A 26,771-nucleotide genomic window follows, 5' to 3' on the forward strand; every position below is an offset into this window, starting at 1 on the left:
GGGCAGATTAAGTTGTTTCTCCAGAGCTGTGGCAACTATTCAAGATTGCCAACCATGTGTAAAATATATTGAATTTCAAAGACTATTATTCAGTTAAATGTCAAATGGTTCAAATACCAATAGCTGTACCTTTGAGCTGATGCAAATTGATTCCATTACAGAAGATAAGGAGTGCCCTATATCGGTATATCAGGAGAAAAAACAACTCCTAGCGGGACGATAAATGAGAATGGAAACTACTACCCCCTTTGTGGGTTATCCGCAGTATGGTATTTTTTATGTGGAAAAAAGGAAAGAAAAAATGCGAATATTTTAGTGCCTATGTAAAAAACAAAACCTGAATTAACACATAATAGAACGCTTGATATTAACAAATGAAACATTATACAATCACCATGTATATTTAAATGGCATCATAACATTCAAATCTATAACGAAACTGAATATTCGTCATTATTATAAAGCTATAAGGAGAGAAGCGATCGGTATAATAATATTGAATACCAAGACAAATGAACTGTGCTGCTCTCATACGATAATTGCATGCAGACAAATTGAAGTAGATTTAATTACAGACTAGACATGTAAATCAAATGTGCCTCATTCGCATACAATTTTGTGTCCAATCTGTCATGGAACCCTGTATACCAATTGTTGCATTATGCCATTGATTATAATGCAAAATGATTCATCATAAAAGAGTGCCCAAAAATATGCCTGAACGAAAACTATTAAATATTTTTTGTAAAAAAAAGAATGTTTAAAGGCCAAAGCTGACTGTCAATGTCAAATTTGCACTACACGAAATACAGTTGACATAAATTTCGCAAGAGCATTCGCTGTACATGTTTAACTAGGTCGTTTATATTATTGATAGCTTGCAGCAGAAGTTTATTATTTCTTAATTAGGCAGGCCGTGCTAACTTGGTCATTTGTTTCTCATTTGTGGAACAGTTGGTAGCGGATTCATTTTCTTACTCAGACAGTGCATTTCTTCACAACTGTCTATTCATCTCCCCATAGATTTTCAATGTTTTGCTTCAGCAAAAAGGAGCTTCAATAAATATCGTTTTCCTAACACAAACCACATAGACAGTGTTTATTAGCTGTGTAAATAATCGAGTTTCTTTCGGGTGATTATAATAATAAACCATCTCAGCACAGACATGCTGGATTAAGTAAAGTTAACAATACAGTTCTGGAGTTTGAAGCACACTTCAAAATGGCGATGGTGTTCTACAAAATGGTCGTTAAACAAAAGTCCCAGTTAAAAACTGCCTAAACAACTAATGGCTTACTTTTGAGGGCTTGCATACCCAACACCAAAAGACCTTTTGTGGGCTTACCAAAAATGTACTGTGCACTTACAACCCACCCATAGCTTAATTGTCACTCTTATTGCTTGCTTCTTATTCAATGCATATCCTTGTCCTATAATGCCCATCTTGAGTTTTGCCTCCCTTGGAGCAATGCCTCTGTTAGAACCGGCGGTCTCTAGTTGGCAGAGGTATACACTTCTGACAAATAGGGACCAACCAACTCTAGTCAGGGAAAGGGGATTACACACTCAGATAACCCCTGCTACCCCCTTGGTAGCTTGGCAGAGCAGACAGGCTTATCTCAGAGGCAGTGTGTTAAGCATTTATGACCACATACAGTAATAAAGTGAATACACTACAGATGGACACGACACAGAAGTTATTATAAAAATAGGATTTTTATATAAGGTTTAGCACAAGACCAAATAACGACAAAAATATACCACAGTCTTAATAAATACTCTTTGGAAGGAAAAATAATAGTTCAAGTAAGGTTTCTTCTTGGCAAATAGTTCTTTAGCAAAGTATTCTTCTGAGCACAGTTCTTTGGCAACAATGTAACCCCCACAGGAGTCACACGACGTCGAGTCTACAGGATTCCCAAGGTTCGGCGTCGACCGCGAGGAGCGCTACGTCGAGCCTGGAGTTGCAACAGACCCCACAAGTACAGTACCTTGAGAAACGAAGAAAACGATGATCCACGGCGTCGAGATGTCGGCGTCGAGGTCGGCGTCGATCGTGCCTCGGAGTCGGGTCAATCCGCAGCGGCGTCGAGGGATGTCGGGCCGGAGCAGCGCTCACGGCGTCGAGACGGGCGTCGAGTCGATGCGATCAGCAGCGGCGTCGGGACGGGGTCGCTTGGAGGCAGAGCCGATACTCACTCCTCACTGGCGTCGATACCGGCGTCGAGACGGGGTCACTTGGAGCCGGGGCCGATACCCACTGCTCCCTGGCGTTGCTGCTGGCGTCGAGACTGCAGATTTTCCCTTGTGTACTGGAAACAACACTTTCCAGCAATTCAGCAATTCAGTAGATGGTGAAGTCCTTTGGCCCTGTGACTTCAACAGGAGACTGGCACTCTTCCAGTCCTTGGAGATTTCCTAGCAAGTGTTCAGAGAGTACACACCAAGTTCCTCTCTCCTTGTTCCTTGGCAAAAATAAAGAAGCAGCTTTCAGGTTCCTCCACAGCAAAACAGCACTCTGGCAGAAAGGGGAGGCAAGTCCTTAGATCAGCAGGCTTCTTGTCCTTGGTACAGGTTTCCTTGTCAGAAGTGATCTGAGTTCTTGGTTCAGGGGTCCTTCTCTTATACCCCATTTCCCCTTTGTTCCCTTTGTCCAAGCAGGGAGATTCCCACCAGCTCAGGTTTGTCGTGGGTGTTGCCAGGCAGAGGCACCTGGCCTATTCACCGAGCAGGGCAGAGTCCTCAGCCGCCCAGCAGGAGGCGGAGCCAGTATTGTCACTGGCAGGAGCAGGGCTATCAGTCGCCCAGCAGGAGGCGGAGCCAGTATTGTGTCAGGCAGGGCAGGCTACTCTTCCCTCACTCTACGTGTAAACGCCCCATTCACCCCACACTGACTCACTCAGACCTCTGGAGCCACCCAGCCCCTGACACACACACCAAACCAGCAGAGACCGGTAGATAGTTGGACAAGAAAATAGCCACTTTCTAAAAGTGCTATTTTCAAACATAGGATTTAAAAACCATCCATCCTAAAGGGTGTGTTATTAAATTCTGAGTTCAGGGATACTAAACTCGACTTGCTACCATGCTCCCTGAGTCAGATAGATTATAATGGAGTTAATAATCAGTCTGCCCAGTCTGGCCTATTGGAGGCAGGTAGCCCTTCAATAGTGAAAAACGAAAATGGCTGTAATTCACTATTAGGTCATGCCACACACATCAGGGCCTGACCTACCTTTTACCAACAATGCACCCTGCCCTAGGGCCTACCATAGAGGTGTCTGATATGTGGCAAAGGGAAGGTTTAGAGACGGGTAAGTAGGTTTCCTTACCAAGTCGACATGGCAGTCAGGGACTGCACGCAGGCGCCGCGGTGGCAGGCCTGAGACACATTTTACACGCTGCTTCTGTGGGTGGCACAACCAGTGCTGCAAGCCCACCAGCAGCAGTTAACTTACACGCCCTTGGCACACGCAGTGCACTAGACTAGGGTCTGAACAGTAAGTCAACCAAGCCAATCATGGTAACACCAATCAATGTAACAATTTAACATAGGGAGCACTTGCACTGTGGCACTGATCAGCAGTGGCACAGTGCCCAAAGCAATAATCCAGCAAAAACATCGTAAACAGAGGAGGCAAACAGAAAAAAATGGAGGAGAGACTCATGCCAATGATGCCAGGTCTAACACGTGTCCCCTCCAGCTGAAATGTGGGGAGAACTACCCTTCACCCAGGGAGTCCTCATCACTAAGGCGGAAAAATCTGGACAGACCATCAGCATTGGCGTGATCTGTACCAGGGCGGTGTTCCACCGTAAAGTCCATCCCCTGTAGGGAAATGGACCACCTCAACAGTTTTGGGTTCTCACCCCTCATCTGCATTAACCATCTGAGGGGCCTGTGGTCTGTCTGAACCCGGAAGTGAGACCCAAACAAGTAGGGTCTTAGCTTCTTCAGCGCCCAGACCACAGCAAATGCCTCACGCTCTATCGCACTCCACCTTTGTTCCCTGGGAAGTAACCTCCGGCTGATGAAGGCTACAGGTAAGTCTCAGCCCTCCTCATTCATCTGTGCTAGAACAGCCCCCACACCATGCTCTGAAGCGTCTGTCTAGACAATGAATTCTTTTGAAAAGTCGGGTGCCTGGAGGACCGGTGCTGTACACATTGCAGTTTTCAGGGTGTCAAAGGCGTTCTGACAGGCGTCAGTCCAGATCACAAGTCTCGGCTGCTTTCTGGAAGTCAGCGAGGTCAAGGGGTGCACAATGTTGCCATACCCCTTGACAAACCTCCTGTAGTAACCCGTGAGACCCAAGAAGGCTCTCACCTGTGTCTGGGTTTTGGGCGGTTCCCAAGCCAGGATGGTATCTACCTTGGGTTGCAGGGGGGCCACCTTGCCGCTCCCTACTTGGTGCCCCAAGTACACCACTGAACCCTGCCCAATCTGGCACTTACTAGCCTTGATTGTGAGGCCTGCTCTGCGCAGGGCCAACAACACTTCCTGGAGGTGGCGCAAGTGTTCCTCCCAGCTGGCGCTGAACACTGCTATGTCGTCCAGGTAGGCGGCGCTGAAATCTTCCAGCCCGGCCAATACCTGGTTAACCAACCTCTGGAATGTGGCAGGGGCATTCTTCATCCCAAAGGGCATCACACGGAACTGGTAGTGCCCATCTGGTGTGGAGAATGCAGACCTCTCTTTTGCCCCATCAGTCAAGGCGATCTGCCAGTACCCAGACGTTAGATCAAACGTACTAAGGTACCGGGCAGCCCCCAACCGATCGATGAGCTCATCAGCTCTGGGGATGGGGTGCGCGTCAGTCTTGGTGACCGAATTGAGTCCTCGGTAATCCACACAGCACCGAAGTTCTGGTGGAGCACCAGGCGCCGCAGCCTTTGGGACCAAGACCACTGGGCTGGCCCAAGGACTGCTAGAGGACTCAACCACCCCTAAGGCAAACATCTTGGAGACCTCCTCCTTGATATATGCTCTGACCTTTTCAGTCACCCTGTAGGCCTTGTGCCTCACAGGAGTGCTGTCCCCAGTGTCCACATCATGGACACACCACTGAGTGACACCAGGGATTAAGGAGAACAGATCAGGGAATTGTACCAACAGATGGCGACAATCTTGCTGCTGCTCAGGGGTCAGTGTGTCAGAGAGGACAACACCATCCACTGACCCATCTTTTTCTTTTGCACACAGGAGGTCAGGAAGAGGCTCACTCTCCTCCTCCATCCCAGCATCTGTGGCAAGGAGCATGCCCACTTCGGACCTTTCTAAGTGGGGCTTTAACCGGTTGACATGCAGGACCCTTAAGGGGTTCCTGGGAGACTTCAAGTCCACCAAGTAGGTGACATCGCTCTTTTTCTCCACAACCTCAAATGGTCCAGTCCACCTGTCCTTGAGCGCACAAGGTTCCACAGGGGCCATGACCCAAACTTTCTGACCAGGTTGAAGCTCAACCAGAGTGGCATTCTGATCGTACCACCGCTTCATCTCTTCCTGGCTGGCCTCCAGATTTGCCTGAGCAAGATCTCTGAAGCGCCGAGTCTGGTTCCGAAAGGCCAGCATGTAACTATATACATCCTGGGGAGGTTTCCTGGGAGATTGCTCCCAGCCTTCTTTGACCAGACTCAAAGGTCCTCTTACCGGGTGACCATACAAGAGCTCAAAGGGGCTGAACCCTAGAGACTTTTGTGGCACCTCACGGTAAGCAAACAGCAGGCATGGCAAGAGGACGTCCCATTTACGCCTCATTGGTTCTTCAAGACCCATGATCATGCCTTTTAGGGTCCGGTTGAATCTCTCAACCAGCCCATTACCTTGAGGGTGGTAAGGAGTGGTAAACTTGTAGGTTACCCCACACTCCTTCCACAGAGACTTCATATAATTCGAAATGAAGTTGGTGCCCCGGTCTGACACCACCTCTCTGGGGAACCCCATGCGGGAGAAAACACCCATCAGTGCCCGTCCCACCACGGGGGCCGTCACTGTTCGGAGAGGGATGGCTTCCGGGTACCGGGTGGCATGGTCCACCAAGACCAGGATAAACCTGTTGCCCATGGCTGTCTTGGGGTCCAGTGGCCCCACAATGTCAATTCCCACTCGCTCAAAGGGGGTACTGACGACGGGAAAAGGTTGGAGGGGAGCCTTCTGCTTCCGCCCACTTTTCCCACTTGCCTGGCAAGTTTGACAGGTCCTACAATGGATATCTGAATCCCTTCTCATCTGGGGCCAATAAAAATGGGTGACAAGCCTGTCATAGGTCTTGTCCTGCCCCAGATGTCCAGCTAACGGAACGTCATGAGCCAACCCCAGTAGGAAGGCTCTGAAGCGCTGGGGTACCACCAGCACACGGGCTGACCCAGGTTCAGCAGCCTTAGGCTCGCTATACAGGAGGTCGTTCTCCCAGTAGACCCAATGCGATCCTGACTGATCACCTGTCATTTGGGCTGAGGCCTGCTGCCTCATACCCACAAGAGAAGGGCACACTTTCTGTTCAGCACAAAATTCCTCCCTGGCGGGACCACCATCCTGCTGCCAATGGGTCAGCTCGGGCAGGTCTCCCAGTTCGGCCACTTGTTCTCCTGTCGGTTCCAGGGCATCCCCCTCAGGGTCTGCTCCCTCCTGGACCGCGGGAACGATGGGGGACGGTTTCCCGCGCCCCCTGCCTCTTCTCTTCACGGTTGGGACCAGGGCCATACTTTCAGGCTCCGGGCCCCCATCAACACCCTTACTGACTGACATGGACCGGGTGGTCGCACACACCCACTCAGGCAGACCCAACATTTCCAGATGCGCTTTTCTCTCCACCTTAGCCCAAGGGGAGTCCTCCAAATCATTGCCCAAGAGACAATCAACAGGCATGGCGGGCCTCACAGCAACCTGAAGAGTACCTGAGACCCCCCCCCACTCAAAGGGAACTTGAGCTACCTCACACTGACTCTGTGAGTTGTCAGCAGCTACAACGGGGTAGAATGCATGAGGGACCACCTGCTCTTTGGACACCAAGTGACACTTGACAGCTGTCACACTCGCTCCGGTGTCTCTGAGAGCTTCCACCCTATGGCCATTAATGGTCACCCACTGCCTATATTTCTTAGTGTTACTAGGCAGAGGGGTTGGAGGGACCATTTCCACGTCTCCTAAAGAGACCAGGGACATTTCTGCGGGACCCCACCCACCGGGGGCACCCATCTCCTCCCCTCCCAGGGCTACACTCGCTACCTGCCGAGGGGGTGCACGCGGCGGTGCATTCGAATCCTTCATGGGACACTGGGGATCATAATAACGGTGTCCCACCTGCTTACAGGCATAGCAGGTCATGGGGCCCCTGTGAACAGGTTTACCTGTCGGGGCCTCTGGCTTCTTTACAGGGGGAGGCTGGGAACCCTTCCCTTGGTTCCCTTGGGGACTACTTTGGGGCCCTTTCTGAAACTCCCTCTGTTTACCCCTGTCCCCCCCACTCTTCTGCTGGGGACCCTGCCCACCTTTGGCTGAGTCTCCCACTGGACCCTTGTGGACCCTGGTACTGACCCAGCGGTCCGCCTCCTCAGCAAGTTTTCTAGGGTTAGATATCTTGCTATCAACAAGGTGCTGGCGTAGCTCTGGAAAACAGTTATTAGACAAGTGCTCCCAAGCAAACAAATCATAAAGAGCATCATAACTATCAACCTTGCTACCCTTTATCCAACCATCCATGGTTCTGCAGAAAAAAGACACATATTCAACCCACGTAGTACCAGGCAACTTCTTACATTCTCTAAAGGTTTGTCTGTACTTTTCTGGGGTTAAGCCATATCTCAGCATTAAAGCATCTTTCATATGAGTATAAGACATCCTATCCTCAGCAGGAAGGCTCAACAAGGTATCTCTCCCCTCGTTTGTAAAGCGGCTCCACAACCCCGTTCCCCAATCCTTCTCAGGGACCCGGTGGGCCAACAATGCTAACTCATACGCTTTAAACCATTGGCTAATATCTTCATTCTTACTGTAATCCTTGATCACATCTTTAGGAAAATAAAACCTACTTTCTGCAGGCACAGATGGAGTGCTGCCACCAGAGGGATTCAACTCTAAACTCTTAGTTTTAAGCTCCATCTCCCTCACCATCTTCTCACGTTCAAACGCTAATTTCTCTCTCTCAAAATCTAATCTTTTGCTCTCCATTTCAGCTTCTCTCTTGCTTCTCGCATTCTCTAATTCCAACTGCCCTCCTAATTTAAGTTTTGCCATTTCTAACTTGTACCCCCTCTCCTTCTCCCTGTCTTCTAATTCTTCGGGGGAAAGGCTCCTAGAGGACGCACTACTGCCTGGAGATGACACTGGCCCACCTGTGGGCTCTTCCTCTTCCTCTTCCTCTTCCTCTTCCGGTACCACCACCGGATCAGAGGGATTTCTGGCCTCTAACCAGGCCTTCAGCGCTTTGAGGAAGCCCTCTTTCTTTGAGACACCTGTGGTAGGAACTTTAAACTGCTTGCAAAATCCTTTTAGATCTTTTAGCGTGTAGGAATCTATCTTCTCCTTATCGAATTCCCCCACAACATTCTCCACAGGTGTAGCAGCTCCGGCATTCTCCATGGTCAAAACTGGCAGTGTTTAAAAAAAATCAGATCCAGGAAAGCGGAGAACAAAAATAGAATATCCTACCAAACAGACTGTGGCTGCGTTATGGTCTGCTTTCACTATGTAGCGTACACTAATCACTGCACATGAGTCATAAATGCAAGGTTCAAATCCTCACCGCTGACCACCAATGTTAGAACCGGCGGTCTCTAGTTGGCAGAGGTATACACTTCTGACAAATAGGGACCAACCAACTCTAGTCAGGGAAAGGGGATTACACACTCAGATAACCCCTGCTACCCCCTTGGTAGCTTGGCAGAGCAGACAGGCTTATCTCAGAGGCAGTGTGTTAAGCATTTATGACCACATACAGTAATAAAGTGAATACACTACAGATGGACACGACACAGAAGTTATTATAAAAATAGGATTATTATATAAGGTTTAGCACAAGACCAAATAACGACAAAAATATACCACAGTCTTAATAAATACTCTTTGGAAGGAAAAATAATAGTTCAAGTAAGGTTTCTTCTTGGCAAATAGTTCTTTAGCAAAGTATTCTTCTGAGCACAGTTCTTTGGCAACAATGTAACCCCCACAGGAGTCACACGACGTCGAGTCTACAGGATTCCCAAGGTTCGGCGTCGACCGCGAGGAGCGCTACGTCGAGCCTGGAGTTGCAACAGACCCCACAAGTACAGTACCTTGAGAAACGAAGAAAACGATGATCCACGGCGTCGAGATGTCGGCGTCGAGGTCGGCGTCGATCGTGCCTCGGAGTCGGGTCAATCCGCAGCGGCGTCGAGGGATGTCGGGCCGGAGCAGCGCTCACGGCGTCGAGACGGGCGTCGAGTCGATGCGATCAGCAGCGGCGTCGGGACGGGGTCGCTTGGAGGCAGAGCCGATACTCACTCCTCACTGGCGTCGATACCGGCATCGAGACGGGGTCACTTGGAGCCGGGGCCGATACCCACTGCTCCCTGGCGTTGCTGCTGGCGTCGAGACTGCAGATTTTCCCTTGTGTACTGGAAACAACACTTTCCAGCAATTCAGCAATTCAGTAGATGGTGAAGTCCTTTGGCCCTGTGACTTCAACAGGAGACTGGCACTCTTCCAGTCCTTGGAGATTTCCTAGCAAGTGTTCAGAGAGTACACACCAAGTTCCTCTCTCCTTGTTCCTTGGCAAAAATAAAGAAGCAGCTTTCAGGTTCCTCCACAGCAAAACAGCACTCTGGCAGAAAGGGGAGGCAAGTCCTTAGATCAGCAGGCTTCTTGTCCTTGGTACAGGTTTCCTTGTCAGAAGTGATCTGAGTTCTTGGTTCAGGGGTCCTTCTCTTATACCCCATTTCCCCTTTGTTCCCTTTGTCCAAGCAGGGAGATTCCCACCAGCTCAGGTTTGTCGTGGGTGTTGCCAGGCAGAGGCACCTGGCCTATTCACCGAGCAGGGCAGAGTCCTCAGCCGCCCAGCAGGAGGCGGAGCCAGTATTGTCACTGGCAGGAGCAGGGCTATCAGTCGCCCAGCAGGAGGCGGAGCCAGTATTGTGTCAGGCAGGGCAGGCTACTCTTCCCTCACTCTACGTGTAAACGCCCCATTCACCCCACACTGACTCACTCAGACCTCTGGAGCCACCCAGCCCCTGACACACACACCAAACCAGCAGAGACCGGTAGATAGTTGGACAAGAAAATAGCCACTTTCTAAAAGTGCTATTTTCAAACATAGGATTTAAAAACCATCCATCCTAAAGGGTGTGTTATTAAATTCTGAGTTCAGGGATACTAAACTCGACTTGCTACCATGCTCCCTGAGTCAGATAGATTATAATGGAGTTAATAATCAGTCTGCCCAGTCTGGCCTATTGGAGGCAGGTAGCCCTTCAATAGTGAAAAACGAAAATGGCTGTAATTCACTATTAGGTCATGCCACACACATCAGGGCCTGACCTACCTTTTACCAACAATGCACCCTGCCCTAGGGCCTACCATCGAGGTGTCTGATATGTGGCAAAGGGAAGGTTTAGAGACGGGTAAGTAGGTTTCCTTACCAAGTCGACATGGCAGTCAGGGACTGCACGCAGGCGCCGCGGTGGCAGGCCTGAGACACATTTTACACGCTGCTTCTGTGGGTGGCACAACCAGTGCTGCAAGCCCACCAGCAGCAGTTAACTTACACGCCCTTGGCACACGCAGTGCACTAGACTAGGGTCTGAACAGTAAGTCAACCAAGCCAATCATGGTAACACCAATCAATGTAACAATTTAACATAGGGAGCACTTGCACTGTGGCACTGATCAGCAGTGGCACAGTGCCCAAAGCAATAATCCAGCAAAAACATCGTAAACAGAGGAGGCAAACAGAAAAAAATGGAGGAGAGACTCATGCCAATGATGCCAGGTCTAACAGCCTCTTTATTGTCATTTAGAATGGCTGATTTGCATCCTTCTATCGCTCACTTTTAGTGAAATATGTTTTTTTTTCTTAAGCACTCCATGAGAGTGCAAGTTTTTTACAGCTTTATTAGTAGTGTGGTTCTCCTCACTTCACCCCAACCTTGGCTGGGTTCTCCCTCTTTAATGCTTCTGCCCCGCAAAGCACGTCATGCTTTGCCTTGCTCTCTTCCTTGTGTGCTTCTCCTTGTAAAACGCTCCACGGTGCTCTGTATTGTTCTTTCCCTTATGTAACCTGTGTTATGTTGCTTTCTTCCTCTGTATTTCTCCTCAAAAAACACTCCCTTACATGGCATTCTACTTTCCTGCTCTTGTGCTCACCCTCACCTGAGATCCATGTTGCTCTATCCATTGCTTGCTTCTCCCAATGCAAGCCCACATTGCCCTGTTGCGCTCTCACTTGTCCTGTTCCACTTGCCAAACACATCACCCGCTCTTTTTGCTCCAACTTGCTCTTCCCATCAAGTGACTGATTAATCTGCTGCTGTGCATTGTTTGTTGTAAAATATTCTTATTTTATTTTATATTTTTAGCTTTTAATATATGATTGAACTTAACATTGTGATCTTGAGCTATATGCAAAAATTTAAATTTGAAGATTATATGTACTTTGCCCTGAAGAATAAAGAATTATTTGGTTGAGCGTCTGATATTCTGAATATCAATGAATATGAATATAAATGAATATCAATATGATATTTTATTGCTTATCATCAATATTTTATCATACAAGTAAAATAATAGCTATATCCATATATGTGTAACAGCGTATACAGTGATCATGTAAAAAAATCAGACTCTGGGGTTGATTTAGAGTTTGTCAGAGAGGGTACTCCATTGCAAGGGCAACGGAGTACCCTCACCTCCAAACTGAAGGTCCATCCACCTCATTTACAGATGGGTGTCACTGACATACTTCTCCGACAGCCCATTAGAGTAAGGGCAGTCAGTGGAAATTTAAAATGGGAAATAACCCCCATGCCACTGGAGAAAAATCCCATGGTGTCAGGGTCATGCGTTTTTGAACTCTCTAAAAAATATCCCGATTTGGGATTTTGTTTTTGAAAATGCAAAACATTTTTAAAAGTTGGAAAGATGTACCATGATTATGACGGCACCATCTGTCAAACCTTTAATACATTGACAGGTACCCCCATAATGGCGGTGCCTGTCAATGTTGAGAGATGTCTCCTATGCTAATTTTGGTGCACTAAAGACCCTCGGTATGGCACCAATAAAGTATTCCACCATATAGACAGATTTACCTACATCCACCAAAGTCTAAATCATGTCCTCTATAGTATGTTTTGTAGTAATTTTGTTCCTTACAAAAAAGAACATAAGTGTGTATTTGTTTCTGGTGTGTCATTATTTGTATATTTTTTCAGACTTATTATATTTTTAAATACATTTTTTTTTCATAAAAGTGAACAAGTGTGATGTATGAAAATTTTACATTGTGATGTGCAGTGTTTAGAATTCTCTATTATTAGCTCTCTCTCTCTCATCTAGTAAATAGCGGATAATGTCGGGGAACTTTGTATAGTCTGTATTGACATGTTCCATTGGTTCAGAGAGGTTGCTTTCATATAGTGTGACTTTCTCCTCTGTAAATCACTCCCCTTTACCCTTTTTGCCAATGCAGTTCATTATTGGCAATAAGCTAAAATAAATTAGCTAATGCCTTTCAAAGAAAACACATATTCGCTTTGCCAATGCTTGTATTTACAAGTGACAAAACACACATTTTCTAAAGCATTTTTAACAAGTATGGTCACTGTGCAGAATTATTGTTCAATCTCAGGCAAGTCACCATGAAAGATTTTCCAGGAAGATATTTCATTCTTCACAAAGCTTTCTACTACCTTCTTTCTTCATCAAAGTTGGCAACTTAATATTCAATAGGTTCTTGCATTATGCGAATGAAAATATTTAAAAAGCAACCGTTACAGTCCAATTCAAGAACTGAAGTGTACTTCTGAAGTAAAGCTGTTTCCATTTTTAACCACACATCTGTTGCAACTTCTTTGCTCATCCCTATGTGGGTGGTGTCTGCAACCATTTTCCTGTCAAAAGAATGCTCATTCCCTGAAAAAAGGAGCATGATTTTTTAGCAACCTATAAGCTCAGATGTTTAGAAATGTTCAAAACATTCTTAGAAGCATTTATTTAGGCAGTCAGGTTTACAGAGGGCTCACCATTGTTTGAATTTTTAGCAGAACGACCATGTATATAAATATGACAGTGCAACCTACGCATTCTTCCTCACAAAGCTAGTATATGGTACTGTCGGACATTCCATGTTGGATGGCAAAGAAGTGCAATAATGGCAAAATAAATGACAACAAACTTTGCTACTCTAATGTTCTATTTTACAATGGATGGAGGGAGCTTACCTAAAATAGTGCACACAATATATACAGAGGTTAAACGCAGAAGAGTAATATTCCTACCTCATAGCGGACCCATTTCATAAACTGCATTTTGTGGTACATAAAGTAGTACTACTTACTAGAAAATTTAATTCACAAATCTATGACTGTAAATCCCACCTCCACCTTTCCTATGAGATTCGCACACATGTATGTTTGCTATGTAGTAGTAAAAGTGGGAGTGATTGGGAGAATGACTAATAAAAGGGCATACTTTCTAATAAGTGGGAAGGGGTTTAGGGAGGAGTAAGAAGGATTGTAGGGGTGCTGGAGAGGGTTTAGAGAGGGACATGCTCCCACCAACTAAATAGTGAGCCCATTGCTAATTACAAATTGCTCTTCTAAAATTACTACAGTCAAAAAGGATCCTAAACAGTAGTAAGCATACTCAGTTCAGAGCTGAAATAAACCCAGCACCACACATGCTCAACCACTGTTACTGCAATACCATCCCATAGAAAATAATGGAGAAAATGACTTAAAATAAAATGCAATACAATTTAATACTAAATTAAATTGAATGCAATTAAATAATGGAAATACTTTCAATAAATAAATACATTTAAATGAATGTGAAAAATGATATACATTTATTATTTTATTTAAAAGTAATTTAACAACCTAGTTTAAATTACATATCAATGTAACATTAATTTGTATTGTAATTTAATAAGCTTTCTTTTATTTAATTATATACATCAGTTTTAATAATTTGCAATGCATAGTAAAAATATGTTTGCTTTATTTTAATATAATTTAAGTTAATATATTCAAATAATTACATGTTAAATTATAATTAAGTCAATAGTGCTGTAGCATTTTTTCATATTTTAAAAAAAATATATAAAGTTAACATTTAAAATTAAAAAATATGTTTTCTTATTCTTTTCAATTTTAGTAAACTCTGTACATTGTTTTCTGTTTTGTACCTTAGGGAGATTTCCAGGTGGGGATCTCCGTGCTGTAATGCATTTGTAAAAGAAAAAAAATATATAACTTGAAATTGTTTTGCAAACATTTTTATGTTAATATTAATGTCAAGGTATGTTTTATATTTACTGTACATATAGAACAAATTAGAAAGAATACTTCACTGTTAAAAACGTTTTGAAATATATATTTAATTAATTTAAATATATAAAAATTAAATGAACATTGCTATTTTAAGATGTTTAAAAAATAGTGCCACCTATGGTAAAATGTGTATATTTATTATCATAATGAAATGTTTTGCTGTGAATTAATGTATTTATTATTTTATGATTATATGCACTTTTTAAAATGTATTTAACATGACATATGTATTTAAAAATTCAAACTAAATTATTTAATTTCCCATTGGGTTTTATTTTAAAACCCTACATCCATTATTTTCTATGGAAACGTCTTGCAATGTCTGTAGTTGGCCATGAATAGTGCTGGATTTACTAATGCTCCTTTTCGGCAGTGGTAACTGGGCCTGGGTGACATTTTTACTACGCAGAGTAATTGGTGCAATTTTGGTACTTTCATGCAATTACCGAGATCATACCACTGCATTGTATAACTTCAGGGTGAAATTGTAAACAAAATGTAGCATTGAGATAATTTTTGAATGCAAGCATCATTTTAGGTAGGTTTTTACCTGACTGGAACTTTCTGATAATTTTAGGAACTCAAGCAGCACTGTTCTGACCTCGTATGGCAGTTCTTTTGAAGTGGGCAGTCAACCAACATTTTACGTAGAATTTTTACCCAATGCGACCATTTGGATAATTTTTGAGTGCACAACTACATCCAACTGCCAGTGGCAATGGTTTGAACACAAGCAACCAGAAATCAACTTGCAATTACATTTTCTGAGTCGAATTTTCTCATACAAAGGTCAAATTTGGTAATTATTCGAATGTGAGATACATTTTGCATAATTATGTGTAATGCTGTCATTTTGAGTAATTACGCTATATGAAATTATCCTAGGTACTCCACCCCAAGTGGCAACTTAAACTCACAAATTGGACTCCATGGGGCATATTCTCAAGGACACATCGCCAATTTAGTGGCACTTTTCCGCCATGAAAGTGGCGTTAGATTTATCGCCCCCTTCACAAGCCTGCGCTAACAGCCCACATTGTCAGTTTACCTGCGATAGCTGGCACTAAAAACATCGCTGACAGGGACAACTAACTCTAATCATATGCAGAGTAGGTGTTCCCATCCAAAAACTCACGATAACAACACTTCGCGATATTCTCAACAACCAGCCAAATCAGCGAGGCGGGCCAAAAACCGGCGATAAGGCACATTAGTAGCAGAGACTTAAGACCTGCTTTTTTCTGGTCTTAAGTAGGATGAAAACCTGCAGTGAAAAGGGAGCCCAGCCCAGAGCCACATCTGAAGACCAACAGATGCCATGGAGCTACTAATCATGCAGCTCGGAGACCCAAGTGGGCCACAACGCCCACCACCATCACCCCCAGGACCACCCCCAACCCCAGGACCACTCCCCCGGACTACCACCGAGGCAGCGCAGAACAAGACAGCAGACCTTCTGAAAAGCAACCAGCCTCAGAGTCTTAACGCCAGAGGATGTCATTGCCCACTACAGGCTCAAAAGGACAACCATCCTCCGCATCCTGACCCACATTGCCCACAGGCTGACAGTACCAACACAGCGGACAACCAACATGCCTCCGGAGACAAAGCTGCTGGCTGTGCTGCACTTGTTGGCCTCTGGTACCTTCCAACCAACAACTGCCAGAGTCTGAGGAGTCTCACAGCCAGCCCTATCAAAGCTCCTCACACTTGTCTTGGATGCCATCATCAGCTTGATACCCCTGCACCTTCACTTCCCCCACACTGTGCAGGAACAGCTGGAGATCAAGCAAGGCCTCTACGCCATAGCTGGCTTCCCACACGTGTTGGGGGCAATTGACTGCACACATGTCCTACTTGTGCCCCCTGCCGACACTGCACACAATTACCGCAACAGAAAGCACACGCATTCCATCAATGTGCAGGTAATAGTGGACCAACGGGGACTCTTCAAGAATGTCCTCGCCAACTTCCCAGGCAGTGTGCATGATTCCTACATCTTCCAACAGTCCATCATCAACCAGCGCTTTCAGGATGGCACCTATGAAAATGAACTGCTCGCTGGTAAGTACCAACGGAACACACCACACACCTCAACTCCACAATCATACAACTCACAACTGTGGTAACAAAATCACATACAACATGCCAAACAACATGCTCACCTACCAGACACAACAACACAAGTAACTGTGGTAACAGGGGCCAGACATGTAGACAAACCCTCCACAAGGGCATAGCACTCTGCCACACAATTGCAGAATGTGGGGAGAAGTGGGAATCAACTATGAATGAAGGAGGCAAGTGACCCATGAATAAGAATGTACACAATGCCAAGTGTGGTGGTGATGTGCTGGACAGTCTTGAGTATGCGGAGCACAGACATGTCCATGTGAACATATACTGCTGGTGTTTGGTGTGTTGTGAACAGTGGACGCAACCATGTTACCTCATGTAGTGGGGAAGCCCTTGGACATGTAGCTATGTAGCCCCCCTGTAAATGTAAGCATAGTGGGCTGGGCTGGCGTACGCCAGTACAGAGTAGGAGTGTGAATAAATAGCCCAGGTCTCTGGGCGTGGTTCCCTTCCGGGCAACCACCCGGCCAACCACCTCCAACAGACAAATCTACACCAGCGAGGAGGTAGCTATGACACACGCCACCTGGCGCACATGTAGTCATTGCCTGCAGGGGCGTGTCTGCCAGGGCAGCGCCCCTCACCCTGCCACGAGGCCGCCACCATGACCGGTGGTGCCTGTGCGACCCTGTGCACCTGCTGCACCCCAGCCCACTGGTCCCCAGACCCATCCAGCACCCAGCGGTGATTGCCCGCCCCTGCTCACCCAGGCCTCACCTGCCAACACCGGCATGTCTCCAAGAGGGTCCAACATGTGCAGGTGCAATCTTCGAGCCCGAGGCCCGCAAGCTTTGCAGCCTCCTCAGCCGATCGCTGGCTTCCGCTCAACAGTCCCCCAGCGCACCCAGCGGCACCGCACTGCGGAGTTCTGTGTGTGCTCTCTTCAGCACACACAGTCCAGTCCAGCAGGTCTCAAACAAATCCATTCCAGTCCGCCCCAACCGGCCTACTGCATCATGGCAGGCTGCTCACCCGCTCAGCTCTTCAGGTGGGCCTAGCTGAGTGCACCACAAGTCATCGTCCAGCCTCCAGGCTACGGCGTCATCGCAGGCTGCACAACCGCTCAGCTCTTCAGTTGGGCCTAACTCAGTGCACCACAAGTCATCATCCAGCCTCCAGGCCACGGCATCATTCCAGGCAGCACACCCGCTCAGCTCTTCAGGTGGGCCTAACTCAGTGCACCGCAAGTCACCGTCCAGCCTCCAGGACACGGTATCATCGTAGGCTGCACACCTGCTCAGCTCTTCAGGTGGGCCTAACTCAGTGCACCGCAAGTCACCATCCAGCCTCCAGCCTCCAGGCCACGGCATCATCGCAGGCTGTACACCCGCTCCGCTCTTCCGATGGGACTAACTCAGTGCACCACATGTCTTCACCACGTGGCGGTTGCCCCATGCCAGACGCAGTGCCTCAGATGCCACTACCTCAGTGCACAGCAATTCATCGTCCCGTGGGGCTACCCCACAAGTCCACCTCCAGCAGCCAACAGCATGTCCTCGGTAACGCCACTGGAGCCCTTCACAGTCACAGGGTCACCCCCGTCCCAGGAAGGCTGCTGGAAAGCCTGGGTGGAACATCTGGAGACGTACTCCGAAGCGCACGACATCCCAGCGCCGCCGCGGCGGACCACGAGTAGGCATGTGAAGAAATGGCCCGGAGCACTAGACATGGTTCAGTTCTGGGCTCAGGACGTGGTTCAGTTCAGTTCTTCCTATGGCGTGTGTCTCTGTTGTAGCATCGCCACCACGCGGCGCATAATCGACAAAGTTGCAATGTAGCATGCACCCGGAGGGCGGGCTCACCTGAATGGATAAATAAAAGAGCGCAAGAGCGCTTGGGGTCTTGGCTCATACTGTTGTGTGTGTACCTTTATTGCCGCAGCATAAGCCAAAGGCCTAGCCTCAATCAGCACTAAAGTATTAAGGTAGGAGTCATGGATGCTTTTGCTGCCCCTTCAGTAATACAGATAGCTTTGGTGGACCAATTTAAAAGGGGCATTCCCTTATTCACATGAATCCCACTCAAATAAGGAAATACTTTGCCTCTGTCTATGAAAATGCCTCATTATGCATGATTACCACCCATTGTTTTGGACTTATACATCCTAGTTTTTCGACTCTGAGCTGGAGCTCTGCTAACCAGGCCCCATTGCTTGTGCTCTGACCCCTAAAAGATACCAAAATTGGCTACACTTCTAATTGGCACACTTAACTAACCTATAAGCAACTAGTATAAGGTAAAACATTTACACAGGTCCTGCAAGTTAAATGTCTCTAAAGGACTGCAGCACGTATTGTTACACCACTTAAGTTACAATGCAAAATATGTCTATAGATTCACTCTGTCAAAATAACCCATTTTGAATGACCTAAACCCTCCTTTTAAATATGAATAGGTCTCTCCTAAGTAGGATTAAATGTCGATAAGGCAGGGTACATGATATTTAAAAGAAGACATGCTTAAAAGAAGACTTGAAAGGTTTTAATGTTAAACATGTCCTTACAGTGAGAACTAAATAATGTTATCTCTCCTTAGGAACCAGATACAAATTCATTCTTGCCCTTTTTAAATATTTGTTACAAATCAAAATAAATGATTAAGTCGGATTTTTGCTAAATATTTTACAAAAGGTACTTTTAAAAAGTCACTCTTAACCTGACTAAAGCCTCTAAAAAAACACCCAGGAGGTGAATAGCTCCTTGATGAGGTGAGGGTTGACTCCCAGAGCTGAGACAAATGCTTTGCGTGGGGGGAGAGGTTGACCTTCCATGACAGAATGGCCTAAGGGCTGTGCCCAGCCCCTTGCATATCTTTAAAGGATGCCTACTCTGCCACTGGCATATGTAGCTCACATCTGGGCCAACCTCCAATGTGTCTTCCCAGCTACCCAGACCCCAATCCTTGTGGAAGAGGAGGTGCCCCCTCACAACCAGTTTTGAGTGTCAACAGAGTAGGGGTTGATCGTTTCACTTACCCTATCTCTAGGATGGGCACAGGAGCTTTAAAAAGAGGATGAAAGGTTCTGCCATGTTGGATTTAGGGAGAAAGGGGAACTCTGGGATTGTTTGGAGTAGGGCACCCAGGAACTGTTGTGTGGGTAGGTATACGCTTGGGTACATTTATTCCTATTGGTTAGAGATGGTCCAGGAGTCATCCCAACCTATTGGCTAGTACCAGGAATAAATGTTGCACCCCTGAGTACCTTCTACATAACCCTGTTAGAACTGCAGAAGACAGAAGAGTTATTACACCTGCTGTTGAGACCTATAAGGAACACCCTCAGCACTGGACCTGTATCCTGGATAAAGAAGTGGAAAATATGGGTCAGTCAGCTGACCTGTTAAGCTATAGGGACACAAAATCTGCTAGGAGCCCACTTTCCTGAAGGAACCCAGCTGACCACTTTCTACTGGATCTGCCTTGAACACTACTGGTGACTTCGAATTGAGTCATAATCCCCAAGTGGTGTTCCCCAGGTTTTGGGTCTTTGGCTGGGTGTACTCCTCCTGTCCCCAAACCACAAGAAGTGGGAGTTAGAAAGTATTAGACAACTTTCTGCTTTTGAGAACCAACTGGGAGCAGGGTTGCTGTCAAAGTTGCAGCCCTCAACATTGAATTACTGATCGGCCTCCACTTGCAGGCTTGCCCTGCTGAAGTAGGCCTGGCTTTCAGCAAATGTTTCTAGGTTGTAGAAAGGTTCACTCGGGCCATAGAACTGAACAGAATCCAATGGACATTGAGGCCATCCTGGGCATGGACTTCACCTGCTGAGAGATTTCCCTCTTCTGCACCAGGACCCTGCTCCTCAACAACTAGGTGTCCTCCAACTTTCAGCTTGCTCTAAGAGCAAACGAACAACAAGCACTTTTCTCCATAAAAGTTTCTAAGTCAGAATTAAAACTTTCCACCGCCACAAACCTAAGTCTTGTATTTGACTAGCGATCCATCCTGGTCAGCCCTACCTTTTGAATTCTACCGTGGTCTTGCCTGACCAGATATCCACTTTGTGCTTTTTGGTGCTATATGTATTGACAATTTAAAAAATGCATATCTCAGGTTCTCCTAAATTGTTATAATTTTGATGTAACAGTATCCAATAAAATATTCTTTAACTTTATCAATTTTTCTGGGATGTTGAAGCCTGTATGCTCTGTGCTATAGCTACCAGTGGTTGAGATCAGTTTCATTTTACTGAAACTAATAATCACTTTCACACTGCCTGTGCCCATGACCCATGATAGATGCAGTCTCAGAGGCAAAGAGGCCTTCAAAGGTGCACTGACTCTATGCCACTGTGGGGGGGGCACCCTCACACATGCTCCCTCTAAAATAGGAGTCACTCACTGCCCCTGCCTGCAGGGGAACCTCTGGCCTCCTCCCTGAGAAACAGGCAGGGTTGTCACCAGCACTGTGAAAAACATAGCAGCAGCTTCAAACAACCACTCTGCTTTTAACTAGTGTGCTACCTTGAGGGCAGCCATGTATGTGCAGCTGTCCTGTGGGAAGTGCATTATCTGTAAATAGGGTACACTGTCCTTTTTTGCGCCTGATGCACCAATGTCAAGGTGTACTGTGCTACAAACATAGACAGCGCAACCCAAGTATAATGCAGTCCCTGGTGTCTAGGTCACATACTGGTCCCTCCTGTGGACTTTAGACTGGAATAAATACACTAACTGCCCCGAGAGAGAGCAGAAAACTTTGTGAACTTTAGAGGTGAGACCCAATACCAGGATAGGCTGGCCACCACCTGATTTTGTATATCTATCCCTGGGGTCTATTGTGATTTGGGTCTATTCCTGGGGTGGACCATTTGGGGTAACTCCCCAAACTGCCTATGGTTATGTTTATGGTTATGTTTAGGATTTGTAAAGCGCATGGCTGCCCGAAGGCTTCCCAGAGCTACGGAGATTCCGTTTGTACAACAGTAAACCTACAAGTTCTTAGCGGGGAAACAGCTAGTTCTTTAAGTTTTTCCTGAAGGAGGTTGCATTCGGTAGGGCTCTAATTTCAAGTGGGAGGGCATTCCACAGCTTTGGCACCAGATGGGCAAATGATCTGCCACCCCATCTAGCCCTTTTGACTCTGGTCGTCTTGAGGAGCTGTTATTGGGAGAACCTTAGGTGTCTGGTCGGGGTGTACCTAGATATCTATTTCCACGCTTTAGAGGACCTTTATTATTGATGGCCCTATGTGCCATACAGAGGGTTTTGATTCTGGCTTCGATAGGCAACCAGTGTAGCTGTTGAGTGGTTCTTTATTAGATACGCAGTTGGTAGTTTTAAATAAGAGTCTAGCTGCAGTATTCTGAACCACTTAGAGTCTCTTTGTTACATACTTGGGCAAGCCCAGATACAGTGAATTGCCGTAATTCAAGCGTGAGATTAAAAGGGACTGAATCACAGTTTTCTTCAGGTGCACAGGAATCATTTCAATAATCTTCCTTAGGATTTTGAGAAGCGAGAAGCAAATTCCTGATAACTTCCTAGATTTACAGTCCATTGTGAGCGTATCCTCCAGCCAGACTCCCAGGTTTTTTATGGCTGGTTTAGGGGTAGATGGATCTCCCATACAGTTGGGCCACTGTATCAGGGGTGCGTGAATGGACAGGTATTACCCAGTATCATAAACTGTGTTTTCCCACCATTCAGTTTCAGACAGCTGTTTGACATCCAGTTTACCACTTTCTCAAAACATTGGATCAGCTGATGGTTGCTTGGATTGGAGTCATTTGTCAGAGACTAACCCTGGGCAGACAACTACACTACGCTCGCGAAGTTTGCGTAGTTTATGCTACTTCGCGCTACGCGAATTGCACGTAGCACAGTGCAAAATTGCGTAGCATAGCGCAGTTGGCATTTTTTGCTTGCTCGCGGTCCTCAACTTCAAGTTGGCGACCGCAAGCGAGCAAAATGACATCCCGGCGAGACTTTTTCCTTGTTCGCGATCAGCAACATCAAGTTTCCGATCGTGAGTGTGGAAAATAAACCTCCCGGCGAGATTCTTAACACGGGGAGGTCAGGTTTCTCATTGCGAGTGGTCGCATATGCTCGTGACCGCTCACGATGAGAAACTACCAGTTTGCTTTGAGAAAGCTGCCGCTCGAGTAAAAATCTACTCGAGCGACAGAAAACAACAGCTCGCACTGTGCAAGATGCCGTTTACAAGGATTGCACAGTGCGGACAAGCTTCGGGTGCTGTGCAATCATCGAGAACAGCGCACTATGCAGTTTGCGTAGTGCTCCGCATATCTGGCGTAGTGCGAAGTGCACTTCGCGTAGCTACGAGTAGCGCTACTACGTGAACTATGCCCAGGGTTATCAGAGACACTACCAGCTGGGTGTCATCAGCATATGGCACCACTGAGATGCCAAATTCCTGTAGTACATTGGCATACTGTCATACATAGATATTAAATAGATTAGGGTTAAGGGAGGGCCCTGGGGGACACCACATGTAATTGGGAGGCGATCTGAGAAACAGTCCATTCGATCACTTGGAAAGGTTCTATTCTCCAAGAAAGAGGCTAGTCATTCCATTGCTTTGCCCTGAATTCCTACTTCCCTTAGTCTATTTTTTAAGATAGTGTGATCTACAGTGTCAAATGCTGCGTTGAGATCCAGTAGGAGGATAGCAGCTGACCCACTCTCATCTAGATTTCCTTTAGCTCCTCTGTGACCACCAGTAATGCTGACTCTGAAGCCCATTTGAGTGGGAAGAAGGATGTCGTTGGTCCCTAACAAATTGGCGAGTATGTGATTTACATGCTTCTCCAAAAGTTTGCTGAGATACGGTAAGAGGGAGATAGGACGCAGTTTGTTGTATATGGTAGGGTCAAGATTGGCTTTTTTTTGTAATGGCCTGATGACCGCGTGCTTCCAAGGTTTGGAGACCATAGCCGTATCTAAAGATCAGTTTAGTAGTTCCATTACAGATGGTAAAATTATCTCCAGTGCCTCAGCTAGGATATGTTGGGGTGCTGGATCAATGGGTGAGCCGGATTTGGTTGCTTTCATTAAGTTTCGGACATTCTCTTCCTCCAGTCTAGGAAACTGAGCTAATGTTGTGGAGGATATTGGGCCTACATGGGAGTAAACAGAATGTTTGACCTTTTTGCCTAACTGCTAGGTAGGCTTGGCCCAAACCTCATTCAATTTTTTAAAATGTCTCTCCCTGGTGGCTTGTGTGCTTTCCACCCTTTCCTACTCCCCCTCCAGGGAGGTCAGATTGGGGGTAAATCACTGAGCAGCCCTCCAGTGGAGTCAGACAAACGACATGCACCTAAGGTGTTAGGGTACTCTCTGATGCCAAGATAGACTGACCTCTATTCTTAAAAAAAAAAAAACAATCCCAATTGTATATTTTGTCCTCTGTGTTGCTGGGGAAGTCAGATTGGGGATAAATCAACCAATCTTTCCCCCAGGGGGGGAGAAAGACTTGGTGCGCTGTAGGGTGGGTGTAAAGCTCATTGGCAGGACAAGCCCTCACTAAATTCTTGTTTTTTTGTTTTTAATAAACAGCCTGAGTGGTTTTAGACCTGAAACCTTTGGGTGGTCGTCCCACAAATGTTTTGCCTTCACTCTACTAATGTACCCAGGGCCTCCACATTAAAAACTACTAGTAGGGCAGTTTTAAACTAGCATATAATTCTGGCAAAATAAACTTTTTTCTAGGCCTAAAACCTCCTCTTTAATATTCATAAGCCGCTACTAAGGTAGGCCCTAACAGCACCTGAGGCAGGGTGCATGGTATTTAAAAAGTAAGGCATGTGTTCTTAGGTTTTACATGCCCTGGCATAGAAAACAAGTCCTAAAATCATTTTTCACTGTGGTGAGGCCAATCACTCCCACTGACAAATACTGCACTACATTTTATTACATTTCAAAAGTGCTCTGGATTTGGAGCACATTAGGATTTGCTGTTTAGATCAAATGAATTGTAATTTAAAATCTCCATTGATGGGAATGTCGGATTTTGAGTCACAATTCTGAAAATGTCACATTTAAAAAGTTAGCATGTTCCAGTCCCAACCTTTGTACTTTCTGTTATTATTCTGGGCCACATGATGGTGAATGGTTCTGCTGTTGGGGCTTGTGTATTCCTCCCAGACAGTGCCACATAGGGGACTATGTGTGGGCAGGATGGGCAATGCTAACTGAATGACTGGAGGGAGAGCTGCACCCTACCCCACTTACACTTCAAAATGCTTTACCTCTAGCACATACAAAGAACCTGACACCAGCCTTTTGTCACCCCGAACAGTTTGGAGCTTTGACAGGGGAAGAGAAGAACTTTTTTGAACCACATGTGGGGGTAGGACAGGTTGTCCTCTCACACACAAAGGCTGACACCAAATAACATTATTGGATCCCGATAACTTATGGACCTGTGGAAAACTCAGAAGAAGCATTGCTCTGCTGCCCTGCTGCTGGAAGGACTGCCCTCCTGCCCTGCTGCTGAAAGTATTGCTGTTACCCTGCTGTCTGAGGATGGAAGACTGGACCTGCTCCTTGAACCCAAGACCACCAGAGTGACTCCAAGGGAGAATTGGCTGACTGGCCTCCTGTGTGAGCTACACAGATACAACTAACTCCAAAGACCTTGAAGCCTGCTGCTGGTCTCTGCTGGAGTGAGACCTAACCCGTCCCCAAATGGTGCCTCTCCAGGTCCTGGACCTTCTGAAGTGGTGTTGGTAGTACTGCTCCTGCTTAACCCAAAAAAGGTGTGACTTAGACATTTTTTCAAGAAAAACTACCTGGAGAACAGACATAAGACCGGGACCTGCCTTCCAGCTGATCTAGCTAAGGTGCATATCAGGTCGGCCTGACTTCATGGTAGCTCCAGCTGTGTTCTTCTCTGTAGCTGCAAATTCTCTTCAGTAAGATCTCCCGGCAGTGGTATCTGGCCTTGTGGAGTACTCTTCACCTATAGCATGCAGCCTCGTCCCACTGGGTAAATCCAAGCTGCAGAAAAACTTCTACATCTGAAGGTAAGCCAAGGCCAGTCCCAATCCATGCCTTGTATCTGACCAGCGCTCCATTGCGGTTGGCCTTGACTTTTGACTCTGACCCATTCTGGCATGACCAGATACTAACAGTTGGTGCTTCGATCTTTTTTGTATTAGACTGTACTAAAAATTTAAAACATTCATAACTCTCTTCTCTATTGGATGTTATTCTTTTGGTATCATCTTATTTATTACATTAATTAGTTTGGTATTTTTCTTATGTTGTGTTTTAATTTTATTTCTGTTTGTGTGCTGCATAAATACTTTACACACAGCCTCCAAGTTAGGACTGATTTTGTGACAGGCTACCGGAGCGTTAAGCACAGGATAATTTTGTGACTTTTTTTTGTTCATTCTGGCAACGATTTTTTTATTATTTGAGTAGGGCTTTTTTTGGGGAGATTTATATGCGCAAACTTGTCCCAAAGGTATCAGGTATCAGAATGCTTTACATGAGCACCAGTTGTGTTACACAAGGACACATTCAGTTTGTTAGGGACAGGGAGATTAAGGGATTTGCCCAGAATCACAGGATGTTGAGCGTCATTGCCAAGACTCAAACCCTGTTTCCCAGATTTGAGATTGACCACCTTAGCCATTAGGCCACATCCTCTTGCTTACACCACTTTCAACTAATAACCCAATTTCTTACAGTTAGCTATTGGACTTTCTGGCTCATTGGAATGGGGCAGACTAAACATTAATTTCTTAATTCGCTCAGGGGATTCAGAAAGGCTTTTGGGAAAAAAGTTTGAGGGGGGAAAAATTGCCCAGGGCTCCCATATCTTGAGAACTCGCTGGTGATCCACTTGGTGAATCTCCCATGAGCCTAGTCCCCTGCACCAATGGAGAGCAGATATCCACAAGTGAGGGGTTACATTGGAAAGAGAGCATTCTGCGTTTTCCAATGATACCGCTCTTGTGATAAGTGCTCAGGAAACTGAGCTATGTCCTGAGCACAAATCACACTAAGAGCAGCTGGACCCTAAAGTCTGTAGCTGCTGCAGTTTCAGAAGCCATGATGTAGGTACACAAGGAAAGCTGTGAATCACAGCACAGTAAATAAAAAAAAAAATCTCAGCCTGAGAGGTAAGTTCTTTGCCG

Source organism: Triturus cristatus, chromosome 4_1 (genome assembly GCF_964204655.1).
Source record: "Triturus cristatus chromosome 4_1, aTriCri1.1, whole genome shotgun sequence".
Classification (NCBI taxonomy): Eukaryota; Metazoa; Chordata; class Amphibia; order Caudata; family Salamandridae; genus Triturus; species Triturus cristatus.